The sequence below is a fragment of the Eschscholzia californica genome, unplaced genomic scaffold (genome assembly GCF_041429995.1).
Source record: "Eschscholzia californica isolate CP2 unplaced genomic scaffold, dmEscCali1.0.p SCAF_6, whole genome shotgun sequence".
Classification (NCBI taxonomy): Eukaryota; Viridiplantae; Streptophyta; class Magnoliopsida; order Ranunculales; family Papaveraceae; genus Eschscholzia; species Eschscholzia californica.
The window spans coordinates 21,839,715-21,845,714 of record NW_028238483.1 but is presented as its reverse complement, the minus strand read 5'-3'; the positions used below and the strand labels follow the sequence as shown (position 1 = coordinate 21,845,714).

Sequence of the window (6,000 nt, the reverse complement as noted above, 5' to 3'; positions counted from 1 at the left end):
TAAATTAAGGTCGTCCTCGTCAAGTGGACATGCAAAAGGGAAACAAATACCATTTGGCACGCTAATCAAGTTTGACCTTATGTTAATCTATTCAAATCATTTAGTCTTATCGAAAATTTACATAAATGTGAGATGAATCGTTAAAACCACTTTTACTTGTATTACATGAATCTTAGGTAGAAACTTAATTATAGTGATTTTTGGTTGAAAAGTTTAGTTATCGTGAAGTTAAAGGTCTAACTTGAAATCCTGACTCTGTCCATGTTAAGAGGTTAGACTATCTTTCGTGCTTATGTACGACTGACTACACCAGCTCCTTCCTCAATAATGAATGCGAGTCTTTCCCACGAACGGTGTCACGAACCGTGTCTAGGTTGATTGGCCGGTAAATGCGATTCATGTGTGTCTAGGTTGGTTGGCCGGGTAAATGCCATTCATGTGAACAGCAATTGAACCTTAAAGAGAAAAAAGGACAGGTCCGTCTTTACCAAAAATCTACCCACTTATGTTAGTAACCCTTCTACTCTTTTTGAAGCAACAAACGTAGATCTAAATTTTAGGGTTTTCTGAAACTGACCTCATTCCCTCTATATAAATGGAACCCTAACTACTCTCTCTCAACATCGCAGCTTTTCGCTTCTTCGTCTAAATCAGTTAGGTTTCCGCTATATCTCTAATTCAATCTCCCCAGATCCCAGTCTTCATTTTTCATATTTCAATCAATCACAGGTTTCAATTTGTTCTATTTCCATTATAGCGAGTAAAAAAGGAGAAATTTTTCTTAATGATTTATACAGAGTATCGATTCACAGATGTTTTGTAATTGAATACTCCTGATACAAATCTTGAGGCGTTTAAAGCCCTAATCTGTCTAAATTAGATCCAGAGATTAGGGTTACGCTCGCCCCAACATCTTAATAATTTTTTTATATATATTATTTTTGTTTGAAGAGATTCGTTGGCGGTGATGACTGAACGTTTCTCGATACTGAAAACATGTAATTTTCATGTTCATATGCGACCAAATCATATTCTGATGACTTTAATTTGTGCGTGTCTGAGCCTACTTCAAGTTCTGAGTGTCATTTTTTTTAGGGTTTTTGTTTGAAAATGTGTTTGTGTGATTTGAATTTGGTGGTTATTTGGGTTGCGATGATTATAAAAAATTCCTCGTACTGAATGCATAAAGCATGACAGACTCTATCTACCCATAGAATATGAGCAACCACCTCTATGAATTTTACTTTCTTCAGTTAAAAATCATCTATTTTTCATTGATGTTCATTGATTTTGAATTGGTTAATGGGGAAGATGAATATGGCAGTGATGATGCTTATGTGGACTAGAGTTTCTGATTTCTGGGGTTTTCTCAGAAATTGAAGACAAACCCTTGGCTGTCTGAGCTATTCAATCGAAATCTTGCCCTAATTTGAAAATATAAGGAGATTTTCATTTTACATAACTAGTTAACTGATATCCATTTATGCTTGGGAGCAAAAACTAAACAACTGGAGTGAAAGTGAAATGACTTGATGCTTTAGTCATGAAGTCATTTTTATAACTCCTTATGTGTAGTCTAGACTGGCTCAAAGGTTTCTATAGTGTTTGTTTAAATTGGTTTGGTTGGGTTCACCAATTTCGTTTCCGCTACGTAAAGACCATCACTTGTTGGGAGGTGCTTCTCAAAACCGTTTTTCATAGAATCTATGTCATGTGAATCCAATCAATGTGGGGTTGGGGTTGGGGTTGGGGTTGGGGTTGACAAGCAAATAAAAATGGCTTTGAGTGTCATCTTCTAACTAGTAGTGGTACTTACTAAGAACAAATGGAATTGGTAGATCTCACTCAAGTGGTAAACTTGAGTTCTGGCTTTCTTTTCCTTTCGGTTTTTGTTATAAAATCTATTTTTATTTATATTTGGCGTATTTGGGTTGCGATGATTATAAAAAATTCCTCGTACTGAATGCTTAAAGCATGACAGACTCTATCTACCCATAGAATATGAGCAACCACTTCTATTAGTTTTACTTCCTTCGGTTAAAAGTATCGATTTTTTATTGTTTTTTTTTTTTTCTCGAAATTGATTTTGTAGTACTTATGTTTAAGGTAATGGGGAATATGAATATAGCAGTGATGATGCTTATGTGGACTAGAGTTTCTGATTTATGGGTTTATCTCTTAAATTGAAGACAAACCCTTGGCTGTCTGAGCTATTCAATTAAAATTATGCCAAAATTTGAAACTTAAAAGAAATCGAAAACTAAAATTGGGCTTCTAAGATTAGAAGCATATTACATAGCCAACTAAGACAAATGCTAAACGAAGCTGCATAATTGCTTCATAAAGCTATTTGCTAGACACAACTATTTATTTTTTATTAAATTGCTAAACAACTCTAAATATCGATTTATTGGTTTTATCTAGCAAATAATTTTTAGAATCTTAGATTGGTAAATGTAATTATGTTTTAACTTCCCAAAATTATTTGCTAGACACAATTTTTCCTTTTATTAAATTATCAAACAAAAATAAAATTGGTTGTATTAGTGTTATCTAATATTTAAAAAAAATACTTAAACGTGTTATAGGTTTTAAAAAAATATACATTATTTATATGTAGTATGATTTTATGAAATTTACATTATTAAAGTTTAAACTAAGCTTAAAAATATACATAGTGATTTTATGTTTTATGATTTTATGAATATCCCATGTGATTTTTTTTGTTGAAAATATATCCGTTAGATTTTTTTTTGTTGAACAATATCCGTTGGACTTGATAAACCAAAATTCTAATCTATAAATACCCGGTGGACTTGATAAACCAAAATTTTAATCTATAAACACGATTTGATTTAATGAAATATACACTATTAAGGTATAAACTAAGCTTGACTAAGTCATAGTAGTTAGGGTTATAGAAGATACTTGGTGATTTTATGTATGATTTTATGAATGAATATCCGTTGGGACTCTTTTTTGTTGAAAATATACCGGTTGATGAGGAACCAAAATTTAAACTAAGCTTGACTAAGTCATAGTTATTAGGATTATAAAAGATACTATCTCTATGTCTTTGAACCCAATATTTTTTGAGAAAAAATTCGGTTATATTTGATTTTTTTTCTTTGGATTTTACCTCAAATTATAGCTTGGAATGCTCTGATTGGAATATAATTTTTTTTTGTTATTTGTTAATATTTGGTTAACTTTTTAGTTTAATGTTCGAATAAATTTTATTTATGAATAATTAATTATGGTAATAGAAATTTGAATTTTGAGAAAAAATTTGATTATATTTGATTTTTTTTCTTTTAGTGTTGGGTTTAGCAATTTAAGACAAAATTCAATTAATGTTATTTAGTTATTTTGTGTAATAATTTTTTTAGAGTTGTGTATAGAATGGAAGAGAGATTCGATTATACTTGATTTTTGGTGTTGGTGTCGGTTAGCAATTTAGGACACAATTTTAGTTAGTTTTATTTAGTTATTTTTGTTTAATAGTTGTCCTTAGCAAAACTGAAGTTGCATCCCCAACTAAACCCCGCGCCTTTAACATAGACAATAAAGCCAAAATCCAGGCCCCACGAAGAGTAAATGAGTGGAGAAATGAAGGGTGTGGCCGTGTGGGTGATTCGGAGAAATAAGAAAAATATTTGGGTGCTAAGACTTCAACAAAAGAGGAAACCATTTGGAGTGAAGTATTTTTTGCTTCGCTGCTTTCTCCTTTGCCCTTTCATGATCATAAATAACACTGATATCTTCAGCCGTACTATACGGTGACATTTAGTTCATCTAATGTTTTTATAGGTGAGTTTGCCTGAAAACCATACAAAATTAATAGTGTCATATGTCGTGTCAGAGCATATTATAGATCATTTAACCGGACCTGTCCAGCTCTACAATTATCATCCAAGAGATGGCATTAATAACTTGGAGTGAATCAACTCACCATAGAAATCAAATTATGAGTCAAAAGAAAAATCTTAAACAAGGTCTGTTTTATCAATATTTTTCTAAACACTATTAATATATTTTTTTTATAGGAAACACTATTGTAAAAGGTTTTTGTGTGATGATAGATTATAAGATATAAACTAAAATAAAGAACATAGTAGTTCACGTGGTCCAGTTTACGTGCTCCGGTCGGAGTATCACGACCTAGGAGAGCCATTAATAGTTGTATTATATTATCTCCACAATCGTGGGATTGATTGGTTTGTTACAGACTCGACTCAATGCAACTCAATAAATAAAATATATCTTTCAAATCTTCATATATCTTGATGGTTGATATTTGATATCTTCGGATCTCGACCCGTCTCGATCCTAATACTCCCCCTCAAATTGCAATGATGAACTTGTGAAATATCCAACTTGAAGATTGAACTTGGAAAAGGTGAATGTTGCTCCCACACGATCGGATTCAAATCTTGAACTTGAATTTGATTTTCTTTTGTTTGGTTACTGTCGAACAATTGGCAATGGTGGTGAATACTTTGTCTGCAACTCCACTGTACAAGTAACTTTAGCTTTGTGGTTTTATAGGCTTGGAAATTTGAAATTCTTCAACCAAAGTAATCTTGATTGATGCTTGAATAACATTCTTTTCATCTTTTCTTCTTTCTTTCTTGAATGTCGACAAGAAAGTCATTGTCAGATGAAAATGGCAAACCAATGACCTAATGGTAACAACAAAATAATGGTGTTTTGATTAAAATCGACAAGAAATCATTATCGGAATTTCAAAAAAATATTGAATTAGTAACAACTGAAAATGATGGTGTCGGGAGAATCGTCGACAAAAGATCTATTTTGTTAAGAGAATGGTGAAAGAACCAAAAATAGACTAACAAGGGAACAACACAAATGAAGTTGTTAGTTTACAAGGAATTCCCTGTCGGAAATAAAAGTCGCGAGTTGAATTCAAGAAGTAAAATCAAAATAGAAATACCCGATTCTTAGAAGGAAAAATCCAAAATGTAATTTGATACAAAAGAGAAATAGGAAAAGGTACCAATCAGGAATAGGAAAAGGTACTTGAATAGAAAAAGGTACTTGAAATCTCAAAAATCTGGTCGATTTGAGCCAATGTAAGGCGTGACGGTGGTGTATTTCTAAAGAGAGAGTGATTGATTCTCCACCAAATCGAAAGGGAAATCAGATTGTGGTAGTAGATGATGGTAACTCCGGGTCATCAATTAAAAAGTCGAGATCAAAATAGATGCTGGATAAGTGGAAGTTGCCCTAGATGCTGAAAGTTGGTGATTTTGGCTACTACCAGCAGAATTTGGCAATGAAGTTTAAAGAGATGATTTGGGGAAAGACGAGATGTCAGGAAAGACGGGACGAAACCCTATTAAAATCCTCAAACACGAAAATCTCGAACACGAGATTGTCAAAGACAATGATACAGTGGAATATTTTCTAACTGAGGATCAGGGGCGAGCCCACATAGGGGCGCGTGCCCCCACGACCCTAATGTGACTCGTATGTTTTAAGTTACACTTGTCATTATATTATGTATCTACAGTTCCACGTTTTAAACAGAATTCTTCTCTAGCTCAAGTGGTGAAATGCTTGGATTACATTGTGGAGGTCTTGGGTTCGACCCACACACAACACATTTTTTTCTTGAATTTCCACTACTTACATTTTTTTCGTAGAATGTCTACTATTTACATTAGTTGAAAGTATTGTTTGGTTTAAAATGACTGCTTATTGAAAATACTTTATAAAGTGCATGTTTGGTCTAAAATTGATTCTTATGAATTCAACTAATTCCATTTTGACCTCCTCAAAGAGACCAACTTAATAACACGACTTCGTAGAGATGATGAATTTTCTAAATAACTCCCTTAATTTTGATTCTGTCTGATTTTCTAGTGACTTGTATTTTGGACTTCAAGATCGTTTTTTTACACGTTTGTTATAGTAAACATGTTATTAGAAAGAAAAGTTTATCTTTATTTTTTTTCCATTACGATCACTTGCTCTTCA

The 6,000-nt window shown here is 32.6% G+C and overlaps 5 non-coding genes across 5 annotated transcripts; all 5 read left to right on the top strand.

Moving 5' to 3' along the window:
• The first annotated feature begins 959 nt into the window (after nucleotides 1–959).
• On the top strand, nucleotides 960–1,066 carry LOC147532462 (small nucleolar RNA snoR126). The gene has a single exon (XR_015228504.1). It is a non-coding gene; the product is annotated as a small nucleolar RNA snoR126 (small nucleolar RNA).
• A 77-nt stretch (nucleotides 1,067–1,143) lies between these two features.
• Nucleotides 1,144–1,227, top strand: LOC147532461 (small nucleolar RNA snoR8a). The gene has a single exon (XR_015228506.1). It is a non-coding gene; the product is annotated as a small nucleolar RNA snoR8a (small nucleolar RNA).
• An 85-nt stretch (nucleotides 1,228–1,312) lies between these two features.
• Nucleotides 1,313–1,410, top strand: LOC147532460 (small nucleolar RNA Z157/R69/R10). Its single transcript, XR_015228492.1, has one exon. It is a non-coding gene; the product is annotated as a small nucleolar RNA Z157/R69/R10 (small nucleolar RNA).
• Nucleotides 1,411–1,927: 517 nt separating this feature from the next.
• LOC147532459 (small nucleolar RNA snoR8a) lies at nucleotides 1,928–2,011 on the top strand. Its single transcript, XR_015228507.1, has one exon. It is a non-coding gene; the product is annotated as a small nucleolar RNA snoR8a (small nucleolar RNA).
• Nucleotides 2,012–2,121: 110 nt separating this feature from the next.
• LOC147532458 (small nucleolar RNA Z157/R69/R10) lies at nucleotides 2,122–2,217 on the top strand. Its single transcript, XR_015228493.1, has one exon. It is a non-coding gene; the product is annotated as a small nucleolar RNA Z157/R69/R10 (small nucleolar RNA).
• Nucleotides 2,218–6,000: the final 3,783 nt, after the last annotated feature.